General features: G+C 49.9%; 1 long non-coding RNA gene across 1 annotated transcript in view; it reads right to left on the bottom strand.

Annotated features, from left to right (window-relative positions):
• Positions 1–25,192, bottom strand: part of LOC140384938 (uncharacterized) — a 160,053-nt gene that overhangs the window by 62,051 nt on the left and 72,810 nt on the right. The window contains exon 2 of the long non-coding RNA XR_011933232.1: positions 16,162–16,314. This is a non-coding gene — a long non-coding RNA (uncharacterized lncRNA). The remainder of the gene's footprint in view (positions 1–16,161; positions 16,315–25,192) is intronic.

Here is a 25,192-nt window from a genome sequence, read left to right as displayed (position 1 = left end):
CATCGATGGCGTGCAGTGTGGCCTTTGCAATGTCCGATTTGATGCGGCTGAAGGCCTGGCGGGCCTCTATCGACAGGGGAAAGCTGTGGATTGGATCAGGGGATGGGCCTTGTCCGCATAGTTCGGGACCCACTGGGCGTAGTAACTGAAAAGCCCCAGGCAGCGCTTCAGGGCCTTGGGGCAGTGAGGGAGGGGGATGTCCATAAGGGGGCGCATGCGCTCAGGGTCCGGGCCTATAACTCCATTTCGCACTACGTAGCCGAGGATGGCTAGGCGGTCGGTGCTAAACACGCATTTATCCTTATTGTATGTAAGGGTTAAGGATCTTTGCGGTCTGGAGGAATTTTCGGAGGTTGGTGTAGTGGTCCTGCTGGTCGTGGCCGCAGATGGTGACATTATCGAGATACGGGAATGTTGCCCGTAAACCGTAACGGTCAACCATTCAGTCCATCTCGCGTTGGAAGACCGAGACCCCGTTGGTGACACCGAAGGGAACCCTTAAGAAGTGATAGAGCCGCCCATCTGCCTCGAAGGCAGTGTATTTGCGGTCACTAGTGCGGATGGGGAGCTGGTGGTAGGCGGACTTAAGATTCACTGTGGAGAAGACCTTGTAATGCGTGATCCTGTTTACCAGGTCGGATATGCAGGTGAGAGGGTACGCCTCCAGCTGCGTAAACCTGTTGATGGTCTGACTGTAGTCGATGACCATCCTATGGTTCTCCCCGGTCTTTACCACCACTACGTGAGCTCTCTAGGGGCTGTTACTGGCTTCAATGACTCCTTCCCTCAGTAGCCTTTGGACCTCTGGCCTAATAAAGATCATGTCCTGGGCACTGTACCATCTGCTCCTGGTGGCGAGGGGTTTGCAATCCGGGGTGAGGTTCGCAAACAGGGAAGGTGGGTCGACCTTAAGGATCGCGAGGCCACAGACGATGAGGGGGGGTATAGGGTCGCCGAATTTGAAAGTTAGACTTTGGAGGTTACACTGGAAGTCTAAACCTAGGAGTGTGGCCGCACAGAGGTGGGGAAGGACGTAGAGCCGTTAATTTTTAAACTCCCTTCCCTGGACTGTGAGGTTTGCTACACAAAACCCCTTTATCTCTACTGAGTGGGAACCGGAGGCCAGGGAGATTTTTTGATTAATGGGGTGGACGAGGAGAGAACAGCGCCTTACCATGTCGGGGTGTATGAAGCTCTCCATGCTCCCAGAGTCGTCTCGTGCCCGTTGATAAATACAGTCGTTGTAGCAGTTAAGAGTGTTCGAGGCCGGGGACTGATCCAGAGTCACCGAGGCTAATCGCAGCAGTTGGGAATTCTCTTCGGGCAGTGTGTGGTCAGCCGAGCTGGGGTCCTGGGAGTCCATCCAAGATGGCGGCTCCCATTGGTCGCACATGGCTGGGGGTGCACAAAATGGCGCCGCCCATCCATCTAACGTGGCGTCCGCGGGACAAGATGGCAGCGCCCGGTGTCCGCACGTGGCCCTGTTGTAGGAAGATGGCGGCACCCGCTGGCCGCACAGGGGCCATGGAGAGGTTTGTGGTGGCGGTCCACATTCGCCGCCGGAGACCGCGGCAACTGCACGGGCCTGGCGTACCAGCACGAAATGGCCCTTTTTACCACATCCCTTGCAGGTGGATGCGCAGGCCGGGCAGCGCTGGTGGGGGTGCTTGGCCTGCCTGCAAAAGTAGCAGCGGGGCCCCCCGGGGTTGCCAGGCCACCTTGCAGCACAAGCTTGTGGGGGGATGGGGGATGTCTCGGGGTCGGCTGCGGAGGGGTTCCACGCTGCCCAGGGGGCTGCTGCAGGGTAGGGAACATAAGCGCGTGGGTTTCTGGAGGCCACATCCAGGGAGCCTCCAAAGGCCTGTGCCTCCTTGAGACCTCGAGTGTCTTTTTCCAGCAATCGCTCGCGGATTTGGGAGGACAGCATACCTGCCACTAAAGCGTCCCGGACCAAGAGTTCTGTGTGTTCACTCGCCAAAACTTGTGGGCAGCTGCATTTTCTCCCCAACACTAGGAGTGCACGGTGGAATTCTTCCAGCGATTCCCCAGGGATTTGTCACCTCGTTGCTAGCAGATGTCGGGCATAGGCCTGGTTTACCGGGTGAATATAATGTCCTTTTAGCAGCTCTATTGCTGCATCAAAGTCTTCCGCTTCCTCGATGAGGGTGTAAATTTCCAGGCTCACTCTCGAGTGCAGGACTTGCATTTTCGGTTCTCCCGTGGGTGTGTTTTCGGCCGTCCCGAGACATCCTTTAAAACACGCCAGCCAGTGCTTGAAGATTGCCGCTGAGTTTGCCGCGTCGGGGCTGAGTTGCAGTCACTCCGGCTTGATTCGGAGCTCCATCCTTTTAAATCTAGCGTATTAAATTGATGCACGATCAATGACCACTAAAGCGAGGTTGTAGTCCAACTGAAGGCTTTAATAAGCTAGGTCCCCCCCCCCCCCCCAGCAGCTCAGGTACAGAATGAAGGCTGCTGGGGCTGCACGGGCTCTTATACCCCACCTAGCAGGGCGAGCTACCATACAGCTTGACCAAAAGGAAGCATACAATATCTACCAATGGTGTTCCAGCATTACCAGGTACCGTAATACCTCTACACAGACTGCCACATTGTCATGTCACCGTTCCCTTGGAATATAGGTGCTGTTGTAGCCCACAAAATGGTTGATGGATCGGAACACCCTATTGCCACCCTTGCCAAGTGCAGCCATTTTTGCTGCTTTTTCTGTTACGAAGCACGTCAACCATTTGAGGAGTCGTGGGGTGGTGACTGCAAAAATGAAGTTAATAAGTACAGCGAGCACTGTGAATTCTCCAGTATCTTGGTCCAGCCAAGGGCCTCTGGTTTCTGTTCAACCTGTGGCGTCTGTCAAGGCCTGTGAGGCTAGTTCGCCCTTCGCCAAAGTGGGCAACCCCTGAGGTAGCCTCGACTGTGGATCACTCGATTGCCTAAAAGAGTGCCGAGCCTGTGGTAGGGCTATGGAGGTCTGGGAGAACCCTGAGTTCTCCGAATCAATTGACCTTTTGATGGCCTCTCTTTCCTTGAGTCTGCCTGTTAACCATTGTAACTTTTGTACATAGGTTGGGGTATTGTGTTAAGGGACATAAGCGGGGAGGGATGTGGTAGGGTGGCCTCCTTAAACAGGAGGGCTCCACGGATCACATGACTGGCTTCAGGCCAATCATGCAGGAGCATGCAAACCCTGGACAATGGGGAGTTTGCACGGGGCCCTGAGAGCAGCACCCTGGGCAGTATGGACCAGGGAGCTAAAGTGGAAAGACCTGTTGTATAGTGTTCCGTGCCTGGTACCTAACAGCCTTTGTCTTTCATCAATAAACCCCTTTGTTTATCTTCATTGTCTTTCTGAAGCCACCATAGGAAGCAACAGGTGTGGGCTAATCTTGTATCGGAATGCCTGTGCCCACTTTTAGGGGCAGTTACATGTCTCCCCAATTGTCCTTTTGCTTCGCGACTATTATCAGAACATTTCACTAATTGGAGAAGATGGTATTCCGACAGAATTCCGTCACTGTTTGACTTTTCCAGCAACGAATCTCCAGCTGCATTACCTACCTCAGGAAAGTTTGGGATATAGATTTTTCAGCGAGTACAGGAATATATTTACAAAGTGGGATATTTTGATCGGAGGAATCTGAATCACACTCAGCTTGGGTGACTATCTGAATTGGTTTAGGTGGATTGACCATCTCCTTGACGACCGTTCAACTGGAGCATGATAAATTGCCACGAATCCTGCAGTTAATTAAAACAGCACTGCTAGTGTGGGCTAACCTACAGGAATAAAGTATATGCCCACAATCCGTTGATGAATAAAATGATTCAAGGGTGCAGGTGAACTAGACGTCACGGATGTTTTGATTAGACAAACATTTGTGTGTGTCAACCTGCTCGGCAAAGCAGCCGGCCTGGACGGTTCCTGTCAAAGTTTAGCAGACGTCACACAGACTCTTGACAAGTTCAGATGGTGTGGTGATGGGGTAAATGCAAATGATATGTCAGGCTGAATGTGCAAAGTACATGCTTGGATCATCACCAGAGTGACTCATAGTTGGAATGTAAGCAAGTGCAGGCACGGCTAAGTTTGTATTAATCCACATAGAAATTCCTATACGTGATCTAGCCTACGTTTAATTGATCATTCTATTGAGGCTGAAATTTGACTTTGGTGGCTGCACGGAATGAGTGATAATGAATAAAAATGAAATGAAAATCACTTATTGTCACAAGTAGGCTTCAAATGAAGTTACTGTGAAAAGCCCCTAGTCGCCACATTCCGGCGCCTGTTCGGGGAGGCTGCTACGGGAATATGCCTCCTATTGTGCACTCTGTTTAACATTCTTCTTTGTTGAGTTCAATCGGAAAAATAATTAGGCAGGATATAAGCTGGATAGGCTACTAATTTGCTCATGGTTGCTTTGCGTTAACACCATAGTCACATTGTATATCATTGCCTCGTTGATATTTTGAATTACTGTGTTCAACTACATCAGCTGTGGGTTCACGTCCAGGACTTGAAACACAAAAGTCTAGACTGACACAGGGTAGCATGATGGCACAGTGGTTAGCACTGCTGCCTCACAGCGCCAGCGACCCGGGTTCAATTCCGGCATTGTGTAACCGTCTGTGTGGAGTTTGCACTTTCTCTCCGTGTCTGCGTGGGTTTCCTTCGGGTGCTCCGGTTTCCTCCCACAGTCCAAAGTTGTGCAGGTTTGGTGGATGGTTGGCCATGCTAAAATTGCTCCTTAGTGTCCAAAAGGATAGGTTGATGAGCACTGTTGCTTCACCCAGGGACCTGGGTTCGATTCCCGGCTTGGGTCACTGTCTGTGCGATGAGGACTGTCAGAGGATACAGCAGGGTTTAGATCATTTGGAGACTTGGGCGGAGAGATGGCAGATGGAGTTTAATCCGGACAAATGTGAGGTAATGCATTTGGAAGGTCTAATGCAGGTAGGGAATATACAGTGAATGGTAAAACCCTCAAGAGTATTGAAAGTCAGAGAGATCTAGGTGTACAGGTCCACAGGTCACTGAAAGGGGCAACACAGGTGGAGAAGGTAGTCAAGAAGGCATACGGCATGCTTGCCTTCATTGGCCGGGGCATTAAGTATAAGAATTGGCAAGTCATGTTGCAGCTGTATAGAAGCTTAGTTAGGCCACACTTGGAGTATAGTGTTCAATTCTGGTCGCCACACTACCACAAGGATGTGGAGGCTTTAGAGAGGGTGCAGAAGAGGTTTACCAGGATGTTGCCTGGTATGGAGGGCATTAGCTATGAGGAGAGGTTGAACAAACTTGGTTTGTTCTCACTGGAACGACAGAGGTTGAGGGGCGTGATGCTTCTGATCTGTCACTGTCCTTCTCTCTGAGTGTCGCCTGTGGAAAGAGACAGAGCATATGTGCCCTGTCCTTTTATATGGGTTGCCCCCTTGTGGTAGTGTCACTTCTGGGTGTCTTGACTGCCCATTGGTCGTGTCCTATTCTATGTGTTCATTAGCTGTATGTCTGCATGACATGATTTCTCTGGTGCTCCCTCTAGTGTTTACTTAGTCTTAGTGTATTTACATTAACCCCTTGTGTATTTACAGTGATGCATATCACCACACCACCTTAACCATTCACTCCCTCCACCACCACGCACAGTGGCAGCAGAGTCTGTGCCATACACAAGATGCACTGTAGCAACTCGCCAAGGCTCCTTCGACAGCACCTTCCAAACCAGTAACATTTATTATCTAGAAGGACAAGGGCAGCAGATGCACGGCAACACCACCACCTACAAATTCCCCTTGAAGCCACACACCATCCTGACTTGGAAATATATCGCCGTTCCTTCACTGCTGCTGTGTCAGCATCCTAGCACTTCCTTCCTAAGAGCATCATGGGTGTACCTCCACCACATGGCCTGCATCAGCTCTAGAAGGCAGCTCGCCTCCACCTTCTGCAGAGCGATTAGGGATCGATAACAAATCCTGTTGCTTGCGGATTCTAAGAACAGTTTTAAAGCCCAGGGGGCTTGAAACATGGACTTTAGCAGCAGACTTCCATTTTGTCAGACAACCGTTTCCACCATGGTGGTCAACTCTGGATTGGGCACTGCCTGGTGTGGCACAGGAACCTCACTCGTCATGGAAGTTTTAGCCATGTTTGCTGAAGAGGGAGGCAGTGGGCCAAGAAGGGGCACAAGTCGCCAGCTCCGTTTTCTCTGGGCCCCCTTCTCGGCCAGCTGAGCTTTTTATTTCTGCTCGTCTCTTCCAATGACTCTCCAGCCAGTCTCCAGAGGTCACGACCATCAGCAACTCTTTCCCAATTGTCCACCCATCTTCACATCTCGCTTGAAGGTATCCTGTGGCGGGGGTGCTGATGCCCAACAGATCATCGGCCAGTGATCACTTCTCGGTGCCGAAGGTCTTTGGCTAGAAAGCCGTCATGCAACCGATTGACCTGGTGAAGACAGCAGACGCAGCTTTGGTTTAGAGATGGGGGTATGTTGATTGAATTAGCACTCCCCAGGACCTCTGCGCTATTGACCTTGTCCTGCCATGAGGTGCTGAGGATAAGTCTGAGACCATAAGACCTTAAGACCATAAGACATAGGAGCGGACGTAAGGCCATTCGGCCCATCGAGTCCACTCCACCATTCAATCATGGCTGATTTCAACTCCATTTACCCTCTCTCTCTCCATAGCCCTTACTTCCTCGAGAAATCAAGAATTTATCAACTTCTGTCTTAAAGACACTCAATGTCCCGGCCTCCACCGCCCTCTGTGGCAATGAATTCCACAGACCCACCACTCTCCGGCTGAAGAAATTTCTCCTCATCTCTGTTCTAAAGTGACTCCCTTTTATTCTAAGGCTGTGCCCCCGGGTCCTAGTCTCCCCTGCTAATGGAAACAACTTCCCCACGTCCACCCTATCTAAGCCATTCATTATCTTGTAAGTTTCTATTAGATCTCCCCTCAACCTCCTAAACTCCAATGAATATAATCCCAGGATCCTCAGACGTTCATCGTATGTTAGGCCTACCATTCCTGGGATCATCCGTGTGAGTCTCCGCTGGAACCGCTCCAGTGCCAGCATGTCCTTCCTGGGGTGTGGGGCCCAAAATTGCTCACAGTATTCTAAATGGGGCCTAACTAGTGCTTTATAAAGCTTCAGAAGTACATCCCTGCTTTTATATTCCAAGCCTCTTGAGATAAATGACAACATTGCATTTGCTTTCTTAATTACGGACTCAACCTGCAAGTTTACCTTTAGAGAATCCTGGACTAGGACTCCCAAGTCCCTTTGCACTTCAGCATTATGAATTTTGTGACCGTTTAGAAAATGGTCCATGCCTCTATTCTTTTTTCCAAAGTGCAAGACCTCGCACTTGCCCACGTTGAATTTCATCAGCCATTTCTTGGGCCACTCTCCTAAACTGTCTAAATCTTTCTGCAGCCTCCCCACCTCCTCAATACTACCTGCCCCTCCACCTATCTTTGCATCATCGGCAAACTTAGCCAGAATGCCCCCAGTCCCGTCATCTAGATCGTTAATATATAAAGAGAACAGCTGTGGCCCCAACACTGAACCCTGCGGGTCACCACTCGTCACCGGTTGCCATTCCGAAAAAGAACCTTTGCTCCCAACTCTCTGCCTTCTGCCTGACAGCCAATCGTCAATCCATGTTAGTACCTTGTCTCGAATACCATGGGCCCTTATTTTACTCAGAAGTCTCCCGTGAGGCACCTTATCAAAGGCCTTTTGGAAGTCAAGATAGATAACATCCATTGGCTCTCCTTGGTCTAACCTATTTGTTATCTCTTCAAAGAACTCTAACAGGTTTGTCAGGCACAACCTTCCCTTACTAAATCCATGCTGACTTGCCCTAATCCGACCCTACATTTCCAAGAATTTAGAAATCTCATCCTTAACGATGGATTCTAGAATCTTGCCAACAACCGAGGTTAGGCTAATTGGCCAATAATTTTCCGTCTTTTTTCTTGTTCCCTTCTTGAACAGGGGGGTTACAACAGCGATTTTCCAATCCTCTGGGACTTTCCCTGACTCCAGTGACTTTTGAAAGATCATAACTAATGCCTCCACTATTTCTTCAGCTATCTCCTTTAGAACTCTAGGATGTAGCCCATCTGGGCCCGGAGATTTATCAATTTTTAGACCTCTTAGTTTCTCTAGCACTTTCTCCTTTGTGATGGCTACATTATTCAACTCTGCCCCCTGACTCTCCTGAATTGTTGGGATATTACTCATGTCTTCTACTGTGAAGACAGACACAAAGTACTTATTTAGTTCCTCAGCTATTTCCTTGTGTCCCATCACTAGATTACCAGCGTCATTTTGGAGCGGCCCAATGTCTACTTTTGCCTCCCGTTTGTTTTTAATGTATTTAAATAAACTTTTACTATCATTCCTAATGTTACTGGCTAGCCTACCTTCATATTTGATCCTCTCCTTCCTTATTTCTCTCTTTGTTATCCTCTGTTTGTTTTTGTAGCCTTCCCAATCTTCTGACTTCCCACTAACCTTTGCCACCATATAGGCTTTCTCTTTTGCTTTGATGCATTCCCTGACTTCCTTTGTCAGCCATAGCTGCCTAATCCCCCCTCTGATAACCTTTCTTTTCTTCGGTATGAACCTCTGTACTGTGTCCTCAATTACTCCCAGAAACTCCTGCCATTGCTGTTCTACTGTCTTTCCCACTAGGCTCTGCTCCCAGTCGATTTTCGTCAGTTCCTCCCTCATGCCCCTGTAGTTACCTTTATTTAACTGTAACATCTTTACATCTGATTCTACCTTCTTTCTTTCAAATTGCAGACTGAATTCCCGTAACAGCCTCCCCGAACAGGCGCTGGAAATATGGCGACTATAGGCTTTTCACAGTAACTTCATTTGAAGCCTACTTGTGACAATAAGCGATTTTCATTTTCATTTCATTTCATTTTCATTTCATTCCACCATATTATGATCACTGCCTCCTCAGTGTTCCCTTACTTTAAGATCTTTTATCAAGTCTGGCTCATTACATAACACCAAGTCCAGAATGGCCTGTTCCCTCGTGGGCTCCATCACAAGCTGTTCCAAAAAGCCCTCCTGTAAACATTCAATGAATTCCCTTTCTTTGGGCCCACTGGCAACATTATTTACCCAGTCCACCTGCATATTGAAGTCCCCCATGATCACTGTGACCTTGCCTTTCTGACATGCACTTTCTATTTTGTGGTGCATTTTGTGCCCCTGGTCCTGACCACTGTTAGGAGGCCTGTACATAACTCCCATTATGGTTTTTTTGCCTTTGTGGTTCCTCAACTCTACCCACACAGACTCCACATCATCTGACCCTATGTCGTTTTGTGCTATTGATTTAATTTCATTCCTAATTAACAAGGCAACCCCGCCCCCTCTGCCCACCTCTCTGTCTTTTCGATAGGTTGTGAATCCCTGGATGTTTAAATGCCAGTCCTGAACCCCCTGCAGCCACGTCTCTGTGATGCCTACCACATCATACCTGCCAGTCACAATCTGGGCCACAAGCTCATCTACCTTGTTCCGTACACTTCGCGCATTTAAATATAGCATCTTTCATTCTCTATTGACCGTCCCTTTTTGTTTTCTTAGTGTGGTGGACCTTGGTTTACTGAGCCTTTCCATACACTGTGTCATATTTTGTGAGATGGGGATTATCGTAACCTCTCCTGAGTTCTGTCTTTTCGTGTTTTTTTGTATTCCTAAGCAGCTACCCTTCCCACTGATTACTTCACCTCTTGGTTCCCTGACTTTCCCTTCCCCCCCAATCTCTAGTTTAAAGTCCTATTGACCACCCTATTTACTCTTTTCGCCAGAACACTGGTCCCAGCTCGGTTCAGGTGGAGACCATCCCAACGGTATAGGTCCCCCTTGTCCCAAAACTGATGCCAGTGTCCCATGAAAAGGAACCCCTCTTTCCCACACCACTCTTTCAGCCACGTGTTAACTTCCCTTTTTCTTGCCTCCCTATGCCAATTTGCACGTGGCTCGGGCAGTAATCCGGAGATTATGACCCTTGAGGACCTGTTTTTTAATTTGAATCCTAGCTCTTTATAATCTCTAAACAGGTCCTCTTTCCTAGACTTGCCTATGTTGTTGGTACCGACATGGACCACAACAACTGGATCCAGTTGTTGTGGTCCATGTGAAGATGGAAACTGTTCAGCCTTTTCCCCTGTCACGCATATGTTGTCTTGGTCCCACCTCTATAGGAGTGCGCTGACGATGAGAGTTTTAAAATCTCGCAGTTTGATGTTCTCATTGAGGTTGTTCCACACATTCTTACACAGCTTGGGCATAACAGCTGCATCTTTTACGATGCGTCTGGATGAAGACAATATGAAGGTAAGATTGAGAGGAAAACCGCTGCCGAAGAGAGAATTTCCTGAAGTGTTGGGTGCTCTGAGGTACAGATGGACTGCCTAGGAAGTGTCGTGTTCCTTGTTTTATACCGTGTCTGCCCTTGTCTGTGATTGGCTATCGTGTTATGTGTGCTAATTGGTCCGTTGGTCTGTCTGTCATTATGCATGTGTTATGATGTATGTTTGAATATCATGACATTTCCTTCCTTCACTTTTAATGCTTCCAAACCTGGGGCAGGATTCTCCGACTCCCCGTCGGGTCGGAGAATTCGCGGGGTCTGGCGTGAATCCCGCCCCCGGCCATTGCCGAATTCTCTGGCACCGGATATTCGGCGCGGGCGGGAATCATGCCGCGTTAGTCGGCGAGCCCCCTCGGCGATTCTCCGGCCCGCGATGGGCCGAGGTCTGCTGCTGTAATGCCAGTCCCGCCGGTGAGAATCAAGCCACCTCTCTTACCAGCGGGAATAGGCGGCGCGGGCGGGCTCCGGGGTCCTGGGCGGGGCGCGGGGTGATCTGGCCCCGGGGGGTGCCCTCACGGTGGCCTGGCCCGCGATTGCGGCCCACCGATCCGCGGGCGGGCCTGTGCCGTGGGGGCACTCTTTTTCCTCCGCGTCGGCCACAGCCTTCACCATGGCCGACGCGTAAGAGACACCCCCCCTGCACATGCGTGGGGATGACGTCGACGCTCCCACGTGTGCGCGGACTTCCGCCGGCCGGCGAAGTCCTTTCGGCCCCGGCTGGCGTGGCGCCAAAGGCCTTTCCCGCCGGCCGTGGGCGCGCCAACCACTCCGGCGCGGGGCTAGCCCCTCAAGGTGAGGGCTTGGCCCCTAAAGGTGCGGAGAAATCCACGCCTTTGGGGTGGCCCGACGCCGGAGTGGTTCCCGCCACTCCATCCCGCCGGGGGACCCGCCCCGCCGGGTAGGGGAGAATCCCGGCCCTAATTCTGGGAGGACGAAGCTGATTGGGGCTAATCCAGCATAAGGTATGCAATGTTAACCAATATCAGGGGCAAAATTAAGATTTTGACCACGATTCAAGGGAAAGAAATCTATATCTAGTGTTGGACGCGTTCAGCAGGATGTTTCGCGGTTGCTGCAGCACCGAAAATACCCCGCTATTCTACGGCACTTTGTCTTTTTGGGGGGCTCGGGGAGTTTCTCGCCGCTGTGGGCCGCATGGTAGCACAGTGGTTAGCGCCAGGGTCCCAGGTTCGATTCTCTGCTGGGTCACTGTCTGTGCGGATTCTGCACGTTCTCCCCGTGTCTGCGTGGAATCCTCCGGGTGCTCCGGTTTCCCCCCACAGTCCAAAGACGTGCAGGTTACGTAGATTGCCCATGATAAACTGCCCTTAGTGACCAAAAAGGTTAGGAGGGGGTTATTGGGTTACGGGGGTAGGGTGGAAGTGAGGGCTTAAGTGGGTCGGTGCAGACTCGATGGGCCACCTTACCCCCCCCCCCCCCCCCCCCAGGAACATCCCCTCACCCCCCTCCACCTGGTAAGGCACCCCTGGGCATGACCCCCTCCTTCAAAGAACATCCCTTAAAGGGGCGAGCGACTGCACTGGGGAATGTGGGCTCTGAATCTCAGCATAAGAGACCAAACTTTTAGGACTTGAGATAAGGTGATATTTCTTCACTCAGATAGTTGTGAATCCTTAGAATTCTTGTGGGTGTGCCATCATTGAATATATTTCAGGCTGGGACGGATAACATTTTGATCTCTCAGGGTATCATAGGATCTGGGGAGAAGATGAGAAAGTTTTAGTTTTAGAATCATAGGCTGGTGACAGCACCAGGGTGGAGACTATGCAGCCCAGTGTGTGAGTGCCCCTGAGTGTCCAAAAGGTTAGGTTGGGTTACGGGGATAGGGTTCAGGCATGGGCTTAAGTTGGGTTCTCTTTCAGAGGGCCGGTGCACACTCGATGGGCCGAATGGCCTCCTTCTGCACTGTAGGGATTTTAGGATTCTATGAGGCTAGAGGATTACTGACTGCGAGTACAGAAGGGAAAATGTGGATTCTTCAAATTTTCTATTGAATACCTGGGGCGCATTATAGATGCAAAGACACTGCACACGTCACCTTCAAAAGTGAAAGCCATAACTGAAGCACCTGCACCTCAAAATATAAAGCAGCATGCTCGCTTTTGCGTTTAGTAAACAATGATGAAAATTTTGTACCTAATCTATCAACTGTTCTCAAGCCAGAGGTCCTGACACACTTTGTTCCGAAGTTACCTTTGCCAGAAGAAATGCATCCCAGGCTGTTGAGTGAGGCAAGGGAGGAAATAGCAGGGGCGCTGGCAATAATATTAAATTCTTCTCTGGCCACAGGAGAGGTGCCGGAGGACTGGAGGATCGACAGTGTGATACCATTATTCAAGAAGGGAGGAAGGGGTAACCATGGAAACTACAGGCCAATGAGCCTAATCTCAGTGGTACTGAGATCGAGGAGAAGGCGGACATGAGCTCGGCTTATGAAAAGGTTCTAAACCTGCTGTCATTGCACACACGGGAATATCCAGAGGGGCGATGGTAAAGAGTACACGTAGATTATGCCGGGCCATTCCGGGCCATTCGAAGTTCCAAAAGACGTGCTTGTTAGGTGAATTGGACATTCTGAATTCTCCCTCGGTGTACCCGAACAGGCGCCGGAATGTGGCGACTAGGGGATTTTCACAGTAACTTCATTGCAGTGTTAATGTAAGCCTACTTGTGACAATTATAATAAAAGATTAGATTATTAGGGCGAATGTTTATCATTGTAGTCAGTGAGCACAGGAAATGGACTGAAGTTATCGTTATGAAGACTACGTCCTTGGCGAAACAATAGAAAGACTGGGTGAGATTTTTGCGAGATTCGGTTACTGAACAACTTGTTAGCAATGGGCTGCAGTTCATTTCGCAAGAATTCACAAATTATCTAAAGGAGAACGTAATCCAACATCTGATCCACTCATCATTCTGCCACAAATGGGCTGGTTGAAAGGTTTGTTCAGGCAATGCAGCTTCATTGAAGGTAACGCGGGAGCAAGGATCTTTGTCTAAATGACTAAGCCAATTCCTGATGACATATGGGGGTACAACACATTCGACAACCCATACTTCTCTGGTATTGCTCGTGACAAAATCTCAGTTACACACAGGGTGGGATTCTCCGTCCGCGCTCGTCCGGCAACAGGAAATTCCCGCCCGAGGTCAATGGACTTTTACATGGCGATCGTGCGGCGGACTGAGCGTGAAATCCAGCCCACAGCATTTGATCTGCTGAAGCCACTTCAGACAAGCAAAATTGTTGAGAGGGAAACAGCAAAATAAGGTTTTGCGCTGTGAGAACTGGGCTAAACACTACGTTTTTCAGACAGGTCAGGAAGTATTGGCACGGAACTATACCACCAGTGAGAAGTGAATTCCTGCCATTGTCTTGGCACAGACAGGACCAGTCTCCTACACCGTTCAAACTCAGGACAATGTAATGTGGAAAAGACACACTGATCACCTGTTAGCAACTAGAACTAGTTTACAAGAGACAGAGTCAACCGCGAGTCCACAACAAACTGTGCCAAGTGAAGACCTAGACATTCTTGAGAAGCAGATAACCCAGAAACAACTGTGGAAGACAGGACCCCTGGTGAGAACACTTCAACACAGAGTCAACCTGCGAACCGTCGACTCAGGTTTAGACAACTATGGACGCGTCCAAGCTAAACCCAAAACACCAGAGACTGCAGTGACCACGAAACCACAGATGCCCGAGGTTCACCGACAACCACACAGAAATCGACATCCTCCAAAATGTTTAACTTACTGACTGTTGTGTTTGGTAATTGTTCATGTTGTAAATTTAAATGGTTAACATTACACTGTGTTTCATTGCAGGAAATCTCTAATGTAAAGGGGGAGGAGAGTGTTGTCTTCATGTTTGTTCCTCATTGGAACAGGGTCACTTTAAGAGTCTAATCACGTGATGCATTGATGATGTCATCAGCTGTTTGCGTAAACACCTTTCCAATAAAGCTCTTTTTTTTGTACCTTCGCGGCCAGGAAGCATATCCTTTAAAAATACCACCATGTTCTAATTTCAACCAGGGAGTTCGAGAGATTTGCAGCTCATAGTGTATCTCTCAATTCCCCCAACCTATACAGTAATAGTGACATGTATTGTTGACACGCTGTTAGTTTTCCAAAAGATTCTGGTCTATCTGGGCCCGATGAAGGGCAAATTTGTGCAAGGCTGGAACCTTTCTACTGACAGAGAGACCCTGGTCCCCCCCGCCCTCCCGACCGCATATTGATGCCAGCAGCTCATTGGAAGGGGCATCCCTGCAGACGCTTAGGGGGGCATCTGAGCCAGAGGCTCTATGCCACATTGATAGGGCGGCACGTATGAAAGAACACACCTGTGGAAAGGTATCCATCCAGTCCCAACTATCGGCTTCGGGGGTCTGCAGTGCAGCCCTTGTCTATTGGTCAGTGAGGGTGCCTCCACGTTGAGGCTCTGTCCCAGTCCCAGACATGCCCTAGTTATGCCCACTCCTCCCGGTGGGGCTGCCAAGACTGCTGCACTGTTGGCCCCATGCCCCACGGTGACCTTCGTGCTGCCTTTAATTGGATGGCAAGCAGGGAGGTTGCCAATCAAGAGGGCGCATCGGGCAAGATTGCATCGCCAGCCTCACCGTCCGGGCCCGTGACCCCTGGATTGGTCCCGAGGTCAGGGAAAAAGAAGGTAATGGGAAGATCCAGCTCAATATCAGAGTAGTGCTGGAGAGCTGTACTCCAGGCATTCATCCGTCCTTCGGCTCAGACGCCGGTTGACCTGTCATGCATTTCTAACATTTGCTGCTTTCATTTCATTATTGGAAGTGGTTTCTGATGTGTGAGAATATCTGCTTGTTCCAACCCTCAAAAAGAGAGACTGAGGGAGGTGGTATTGACAGCAAAGCTGCTTCGTATGAATATTCGTTTTCTCAAAGTGTAGGAGGTGTTTCATTTATGTGAGGAAAGTGGGGCAGTGTTAACCCAAGAGAAGGGTGGGGATGTGTTTATTAAACCAGACATTGAAAAAAAACCTTATAATGAACTCACTCAGCCAAACTTGAAGAATTCAAAGTCTACGGTTCGTTCATTCTTCATAACACACGAGTAAAATAGGCCACCTCGCTTCATAAATCATACACTCGAGCTCAGATTCTCCGAATAAGAATAATAATCTTTATCATTGTCACAAGTAGGCTTACATTAACACTGCAATGAAGTTACTGTGAAAAGCCCCTAGTCGCCACACCCCGGCACCTGTTCGGGTACACGGATGGAGAATTCGGAAAGCCAATTCACCTAACAAGCATGTCTTTGGACTGTGGGAGGAAACCGGAGCACCCGGAGAAAACCCACGCACACACGGGGAGGATGTGTAGACTCCGCACAGACAGTGACCCAAGCCGGGAATCGAACCTGGGACCCTGGAGCTGTGAAGCAACAGTGCTAATCGCTGTTCTACTGGGCCGCCCCAGAACAATGTTCAAACATTCAGATTAACAGATTTGGAATTGTATTTCAAATCCAACATCAAGGGAGGAGTTTCAACCGCCAGGGATGGGTGGGTTGAGGTGAAATGTTTAAGATCTAAAACCGACCACCAAGTGGCTCAACCTGCTTTTTACTGGAGGTGGGCCGGGAGTTGGGGTATGGCGGCGGGGAGGGTGTATGGAGGGGGTATGCGGGGGAGGGGGAGGTAATGGAGGGGGTTCCAACTTACTACTAGGAGGCAAATGGGCAACTGAAACCTTTCTCCCAAGTTGGTGAGGCTCAATGTTTGATGTGGTATTCAATTCTTCAGTTGTTCTGTGTTTGATTATTGGGTAAACTCCTCTCCATTCTGCGTGTGATTAATTGAGCCCGAGTGCGGTCACTGTAAAAGAAAAGATACACTGCAGGCGGCCGGTTGCAAGCGGGAGGCGGCAGACATTTAACAGCATTGTCAATAAGCCTCCTTCCTGCACATCTAGAGACGGTGGTTGATCTCCACATCTCGGAGGCATAAAACGCAACACTTGGCGTGAGCCTCTCCCGCCACTCGTTAATTCCCATTAATCAATTGGCCACTCAGGGACATCAGCCGGCCCACAGATATCTTCCATGCCACTGGTAAAATTGTGTCGGGTAGGCAGCTGGGCAGCAGGCACAGCAACCTTGGCATGTTACCTGCAGCACCCGAGAGTGGGGTGGAGGGGTGGGTGGGAGGGAGGTTGTAAAATACAACCCACGAGTTCAACTCCCGCCAGAACTAGCTTGGGAATTTAAATTCAATTCATTGAATAAATCTGCAGTAAAAAGCCAACATCACTCATGGTGATCATCAAACAGCTGAATTGATGCACAAACCCAGCTGGTTCCCTCATGTCCTTTAAGGAGGGAAAGCTGCTGTCCGCGCCGGGCCTGGCCTACATGTAATCCCAGACCCCAAAGCAATGTGGTTTACACAGAAGGTCACTGGGAAATGGCCGGGCAAGCTATTCAGATGTTTCTAGAAAGGTGCGTGCCGTTATCCCATCAACACTCAGATCCTGTGAATGAATATCTTATTTGAGCAACAAAAAAAAACAGGTTGGTAGCCAAAGGAGGGAGACGTAAAAAATAATTACCAAAAGAAACAGAGGTGAGGTGAGAATTTATTTTCTCCCGAAGTTGTTATGGTCGGGAATGCAATGCCTGAAAGGGTGGTGGCCGCAGATGTAATAATGACTTCCAAAAGGGAATTGGATACACTCTCGAAAGGCAACATTTTTAAAGGGGAGGGGAGGGAGCCAGAGTGGGATGAACTGGCTCTCTCCAAGGACAGGCGAAGCCACAAGAAGCGAAATGGTCTCCTCCTGTGCCATATCGTTCTGTGAATCTTACGGGCAATCGTTTAATATTCCCCAGCATGCAGATTTCAATTTTCATATTTAACAGGTACACCACTGTAATACTTTCCTAAGTACTGCAACTGGTGCCATTTTTGAACCGGTTCCCTCTAATTTTATTTCATATTTGTGAATGGAAGTTAATTATCTCTCCATAAAATTACAATGGAAGGTGATATGTTCTCAATTATACTTTTCTTCCATCAAATAATTTATCACTGAACATGAAGTAATTTGAAGCATTTTTGGTTTCAAAGGTTCTGGATAAATAGATTCCAACTTTAGAAAAGGCATCATTTCAAATATGTGCACATCCGGCAGTGGTAGCAAAGGTTATACCATCCCTCCTGTTAAACATTTAGCAGAGCGTTTGTGTGGTCCCTTCAGTGTTTCTGAGAGGTACGTGCTCATAATCTTATTTTTCTCATGCGCCCAGCAAAGGAACAATCAAATTGATGCAATAAATTCTCAACCCGTTTTTGACCTCCATGATAAGTTGCCTTGTTCTGACTTTGTTCTGACCCGAGGCATTTAATCCAACCTGTTCAGTCCCCACTGTGGCTTCAGAGTTTCTGCTGCCCTGCCAGGCATTGCCATGGGCTCTGTTCTATTCTGTGTCATGCTCCAGCTCTGACACCGTCCCTCCAACTGGGACCAGCTCTATGATCTCCAGATCGGCTCCACTCCCCTCAGTTGTGGCTGCTTTAACTCAGGTTTTATTTCCTCCCTGTTTGAAACGCCGTTGCAGCACTCGGTGCCTTCATGCCTTCATTGTCACCGTGGCTTGAGAACTGATGCTCTTGCCCGCTGTTTCCACTAATTCCATTTCCTTCCTGCCATTATTGGCAGTGCCACATATCTGCCCCATTCTTGGCAGCTCCCTGCCCCATTTTCACTGCCATACTCCAGCCCCAAAGCTGATTCTCCACCTCGGTGGTACAGCAGACGTGAAGTTAATTGCAGAATCTGTTTAACCCACCTTGCGCTTCCTTCTCTTTAAAACTTATCCTGTAAAATAATCATCTACTATTTATCACACTATCTATTTTTAACATAGAATAGAATCTGTACATTACACAGAAGGTCACTGAGAAATGGCCGAGCAAGCCATTCAGATGTTTCAAGAAAGGTGCGTGCCATTATCCCATCAACACTCAGATCCTGTGAATGAATATCTTACTTGAGCAAAAAAAAACAGGTTGGTAGCCAAATGACAGAGACGTAAAACATAATTACCAAATGAAACAGAGGTGGGATGAGAATTTATTTTCTCCCGAAGTTGTTATGGTCGGGAATGCGATGCCCATCGAGTCTGCAACAACCCTCTGAAAGAACTCGCTTGGCCCACTCCCCTGCCCTATCCTATAAGCCCACTTAGCCTTCACATCCATGGACTGTGGGAGGAAACCGGAGCACCCGGAGGAAGCCCACACAAACACAGGGAGAATGTTTAAACTCCACACAGACAGTCACCCAATCAAACAGGGGTCCCTAGCGCTGTGACGCAGCAATACTAATCACTGTGTCACCCTGCCTCCCTAGTTATGACAATCTTGTTGAATCTCTCTTGATGTATTGGTAATTAGCCGCCATGTTGCACTCCTGTCTCTCCTTTCTTTCTTAATTCCTGCGTGGTGAACGTCGCCAGCAAGGCCAGCATTTGATGCTTAAGTGGTGACTCTGCAAAACATGACATCTAGCACCTGGGTGATTGCACCTGGGGGCAGCAGATTGTGAGATTCTGCTGATGCCGCCTTCCGTTCTCCGGCAGGAGTCGGAGGCAAAGAAATTCAGGGCTCATTGACGCCCGCGGGCGATGTGCGCCCACCTGGTCCACCTGACAGACGGTCGGCTTCCAGAAGCCTGCAGATGTCAGCAGCTACCCAACGGGAGAGTGATTTTGAATCCCCTCCGGAATGCTGATCCTCTTGACTGTGCACAAAATCAAAATGCAGGGAACGCTGGAAATCTGAAATAGAAAGCGTAAATGCTGGAAATACTCTGCAGCCCGGGCAGCATCTGGGGAGACAGAAACAGTGTGAATATTTTCAGCACTGTGGCTGACCTGGAATGTTAACTTTCCTGCTCTCTGGACAGGATCTGCCAGACCATAGTCTGCCTGTATGTCCTGTGCTAGGGTGTACTCTCCTGTGAGCTAGAGCTCTGTATTCTCCCCCCCCCGCCCCCCCGTCCCCCGTCCTGTGGAGTACTGGGTAGTGGTCAAGATTCCCACTGCTGCTGATGCTGTTCCTCATGCTGCGCATCAGAGATCCAAGGGTAGAGCTCTCACTTTGTTAAATCTCACCAGCCTTCAGAAACGTGAACACTGGGGGCGGCACGGTGGCGCAGTGGTTAGCACCGCTGCCTCACGGCGCCGAGGATCCGGGTTCGAATCCCGGCCCCGGGTCATTGTCCGTGTGGAGTTTGCACATTCTCTCCCGTGACTGCATGGGCTCTCACCCCCACAACCCAAAGATATGCAGGGTGGGTGGATCGGCCGCGCTGAATTGCCCCTTAATTGGAAAAAAAAAAGAACTGGGTTCTCTAAATTTAAAAAAAGAAACTTGGACACTGACAGTTAAAGGGAGAATCCACAATTAAAGATGCATTTATTTGCCGATGAGTATTTGTGAATAGCAGACTGACCCACACAATGGGGGCTTCCTGCGTGCTAAAAAGTGCTCTCAAGTTAATTGCAAAAATCACCAAGTTCCCGATGATTTCTGACACACTGGTTTTGTTTTACTCTGTTGACCAGCCAGAGAGACCAGCATTTGCCCTACCTGGAAATTCCCTTCTTTGTTCCTCCCACTCCCAGATCATCTCTATCTGCAAATGGGGAGGAGGGGGAAATGGTAATCATAGAATTTACAGTCCAGAAGGAGGCCATTCGGCCCATCGAGTCTGCACCAGCCCTTGGAAAGAGCACCCTACCTAAGCCCACAATTCCACCCTATCCCCGTAACCCAGTAACCCCACCTAATGTTTATTGGACACTAAGGGCAATTTAGCATGGCCAATCCACCTAACCTGCACATCTTTGGACTGTGGGAGGAAACCGGAGCACCCGGAGGAAACCCACGCAGACACGGGAGAACGTGCAGACTCCGCACAGACAGTGACCCAAGCCGGGAATCGAACCTGGGACCCTGTAGCTGTGAAGCAACGGTGCTAACCACTGTGCTACCGTGCTATCTGATTTGTTATGTTCTAGGTGTAATATAAGTGGCTTCCTTGTGATGCACTTGACAAAGAAAGGTTCAGACATGGAGATAACTTCCACACGTTTATTAAACTATTTACACTTCTATTACTCGGGTTCGACACTACTGCTAATCCTACTATAGCTATCCAGACTGACTAACCAGTTGCTGCAATCCACGTGGTGGGTGTAATACTGAATCAACCCTGTGTCCCTACTCACTGACTGTCTCCACTGGAAAGAGACAAATCATGTGTGTGGTGTCCTTTATATATGGGTTGGTGTAATGCTCCCTTGTGGTCGTGTCACCTCCTTGTGTATCGTGAATGTCTATTGGTCGTGTCCTATCTACTTGATCTATTGGTTGAGTGTGTGTGTGTGATGTTTCTGGTGCTCCCTCTAGTGTCTAGCTAGCTTACATGCATTTACATTGATGCACATCACCACATCCCCCTTTTTTATATGTTACATATTTTCTGCACACTTTTAGAAAATTGAACAAAGAACAGGTAGATAAGGTAAGGTATATATAAGGCATGGGAACAGTGATTAAACAATAAGCCCAAATCATTCGTTGGGGTCCATAAACCATCAATCATCATGGTCAAATGTCTCTCTTGGTTATGAATGCCATCAACGTCCCTGTGCCACAGGAACCAAGAAGTGGTCAAATCACTTCGCTGTCTGATTTGGAGTCACTTTCTTTTTTCGATGTTTGTGATGGTGCTGTCGGATGGCATCTTGTAGCTGATAAGGTGTTGACTTTGAAGAGGTACCACCAACAGTATCATTCGACGTCATGGATGTGAATTATGGTGAAGTTGGATAAGAATGTACATACTGGTTCTGGCCACATGCTGTGCTGGAAGGGTGATCCTGCTGAGAACCGTTGAAGCTTGTCGAATTGGAAACAGAATTGCTGCTCGCATATGTACCTCGTGATGGTGTGAAATTAGAACCTTGCATCTGATAGGAAAACGCCGTCTGGCCAGGCTGGGATGCTGCAAATCCTGGGCTGTAACTAAGGCATCCAGTCTGTATTGCAGATTGCGCTTGCAGTAGTCCTCCTTCGTCTTGATTCCATTAATGGGCAATCCGTAGTGCTGGCCTGTTTGAGAATATGCTGCATAGACTGCTGGCTGCTGCATACCTGAATACTGGGTTTGTCCAGCATGGGCTGTCATTGCTGGTGTGGAAAACATATGTGGATATAGCTGTGGTGAATATTGGTGTATTCCTCTTGGACTGTAGCTGCTGCTTGTTATTACTGACCCAGTGTAATTGTGAAGTGATCCATCTCCTCTCGTTGTGGCATCTGCTGTCACCCTGAGCGTGCCATTACTGAGGTTACGGCACTCCCTGTTTGGAGTAAAGTCCGGCTTACGTGAATCAGTCGGCATTTGGTTGCTCCCCATCTGGAGATGGTCTGTTTTAACTGAGTCAGTGTTGGTTTATTGATGCTCCCCGTCCGGAGTCTTAGCAGGTTCACAGGAGTCAGCTGAGATTTCTTGAAGCTGCACGTCTGGAGTCGGAACATGCAGGAATGCATTGACTTGTGGAGAGGTTCGAGCGAATGAGAGTGGAAGTATCATGGTGTCACCGGAGTCACCAGTGGTCTCACACTGATCGTCGAGTGCCTCTGTACACACTAGCTGAGGTCTGTCACTTTGCACATCTTGCATGGGAAGTGGGATGCTGTTGTCACTCGTCTCACATACCGTGCGTAGAGCCTCAGTAGCTGCTTGTTGTTCACTTGGGTTGGGTAAATTGTACTTTTGTACAGTCACCCTCACGGTCCAGGGCGTAGAATTTAGTAACTTCCGCCTCTATGTCCTTCCTAATCTCTGCGCTGCATTCCTGTTGGGCCTGGACTTCCAGTGCAACCTCCAGAGCCTCACCCTCAAATTCGGCGGGCCCTTACCCCCCCCTTACCGTTTGCGGCCTCGCGACCCTCAAGGTCAATCCCCCCTCCCTTTTTGCCAATCTAACTACGGATTGCAAGCCCGTTGCCACCAGGAGCAGACGGTACAGCACCCAGGACAAGACCTTCATCAGGTCCGAAGTCCAACGGCTGCTTAAGGAGGGTATTATCGAGGCCAGCAACAGCCCCTGGAGAGCCCAAGTGGTAGTGGTTAAAACTGGGGAGAAACACAGGATGGTCGTGGACTACAGCCAGACCATCAATCGGTACACGCAGCTCAACGCGTACCCCCTCCCATGCATATCTGATATGGTCAATCAGATTGCGCAGTACCGGGTCGTCTCAACAATTGACCTGAAATCCGCCTACCACCAGCTCCCCATCCGGAAGTCGGACTGGCCATACACGGCCTTCGAGGCGGACGGTTGCCTCTACCACTTCCTTAGGGTCTCTTTCAGTGTCACAAATGGGGTCTCGGTCTTCCAAAGAGAGATGGACCGAATGGTCGACCAGTACGGTTTGCGGGCCACCTTTCTGTACTTAGATAATGTCACCATCTGCGGCCATGACCAGCAGGACCACGATGCCAACCTCGATAAATTCCTCCGCACTGCCACTCTTCTCAACCTGACCTACAACAAAGAGAAGTGTGTGTTCAGCACGACCTGGTTAGCCATTCTCGGCTATATAGTCCAAAACGGACTTCTCGGGCCCGACCCCGACCGCATGCGCCCCCTCATGGAACTTTCCCTCCCCCACTGCCCCAAGATCACCAAACGCTGCCTGGGGTTCTTTTCCTACTATGCTCAGTGGGTCCCAAACTATGCGGACAAGGCCTAATTCCGTCATTCAGTCCACCCAATTACCCCTCGCGGCCGAGGCACAACACGTTTTCGCCCGCATCAGAGCAGACATCGCCAAGGCCGGGGTGCGCGCAGTGGACGAGTCACTGCCTTTCCAAGTAGAAAGCGACGCTTCCGACGTCGCCCTTGCCGCCACTCTAAATCAGGCAGGCAGACCCGTGGCATTCTTTTCCCGCACCCTTCATGCCTCTGAAATTCGACACTCATCCGTCGAAAAGAAGGCCCAAGCTATCGTTGAAGCTGTGCGGCATTGGAGGCATTACCTGGCCGGTAAGAGATTCACTCTCCTTACGGACCAACGGTCAGTAGCCTTCATGTTCAATAACGCAAGATCAAAATGGTAAAATCTTGCAGTGGAGAATTGAGCTCTCCACCTATAATTACGAGATCTTGTATCGCCCCGGTAAACTCAACGAGCCCCCAGACGCCCTCTCCCGAGTTACATGTGCCAGCGTACAAGTAGACCAACTCCGGGCCCTACACGACAGCCTTTGTCACCCGGGGTTCACTCGATTGTACCATCTGGTCAAAGCTCGCAATCTGCCGTACTCCGTCGAGGAAGTAAGGACAGTCACCAGGGACTGCCAGGTCTATGCGGAGTGCAAGCCGCACTTCTACCGGTCAGACCATGCGCGCCTGGTGAAGGCTTCCCGCCCCTTTGAACGCCTCAGCGTGGACTTCAAAGGGTCCCTCCCCTCCACCGACCGTAACACGTACATTCTCAGTGTGGTCGATGAGTACTCCAGATTCCCCTTCGCCATCCCATGCCCCGATACGACGTCTGCCACCGTCATCAAGGCCCTCAGCACCATCTTCGCTCTGTTCGGTTTCCCGGCCTACATCCACAGTGACAGGCGATCCTCATTCATGAGCGATGAGCTGCGTCAGTTCCTGCTCAACAGGACGATCAGCTACAACCCCCGGGAAAACGGGCAAGTAGAACGGGAGGATGGGACGGTTTGGAGGGCCGTCCAGCTGGCCCTACGGTCCAGGAACCTCCCAGCCTCTCGCTGGCAAGAGGTCCTCCCTGATGCTCTACACTCCATCCGGTCACTATTGTGCACCGCCACTAATAACACACCCCATGAACGTGTTTTTACCTTCCCCAGGAAGTACACATCCGGGGTGTCGCTCCCGGCTTGGCTCGCTGCTCCACGACCGGTCCTTCTCCATAGGCACGTCCGACTCCACAAGGCTGACCCCTTGGTGGACAGGGTTCACCTGCTCCACGCCAACTCTCAGTATGCCTACGTTGAGTTCCCCGACGGCTGCCTAGATACTGTCTCACTCAGGGTCCTGGCACCGTCAGGTTCCACCCCAACACACACCCCCACCCATGTGCCCCCCCTCCCACCCCGCCGCCAATATTGACCCCACCAGACCACGCCCCCCCCCCCTGCACATTTCCACACAAGAGGATGAAGAGGACTTCGGCACGCTCCCGGAGTTCCCCGATGACTGGCCAGCATCAGCACCGCCACCACCGCCATCGGTGCCACCTCCACCACCGCCAGCACCAACTTCGCGCCACCGTTACGCCACTCCCAACGAAGCATCAAAGCACCGGACCAGCTGAACCTTTGATGGACTCCGGACCATCAACATGGACTTCTCTTTCCCTACCACTGTACATAATTGCACTAATTGTATATAGTTTCACGTCACCCCCGCCAGACTCATTTTTAACGGGGTGAATGTGGTGAACCACTGTAATAGGAGATGTAAGGTAGGACCTGCACTGCAGGTTCGCCGGTAGCTCCTGCCGGCTGGCTCCGCCCACGGAGAACTGTATAAATTTGCATGACCTCCAGTGCCCTGCCATTTCGCCAGCTGCAGCAGGAGGCCACGCATCTGGCTGTAATAAAGCCACAGTTGTACCCAACTTTAGTCTTTGTGCA

This window comes from Scyliorhinus torazame, chromosome 10 (genome assembly GCF_047496885.1).
Source record: "Scyliorhinus torazame isolate Kashiwa2021f chromosome 10, sScyTor2.1, whole genome shotgun sequence".
NCBI lineage: Eukaryota > Metazoa > Chordata > Chondrichthyes > Carcharhiniformes > Scyliorhinidae > Scyliorhinus > Scyliorhinus torazame.
This window is presented reverse-complemented; position numbering and strand designations above follow the sequence as displayed.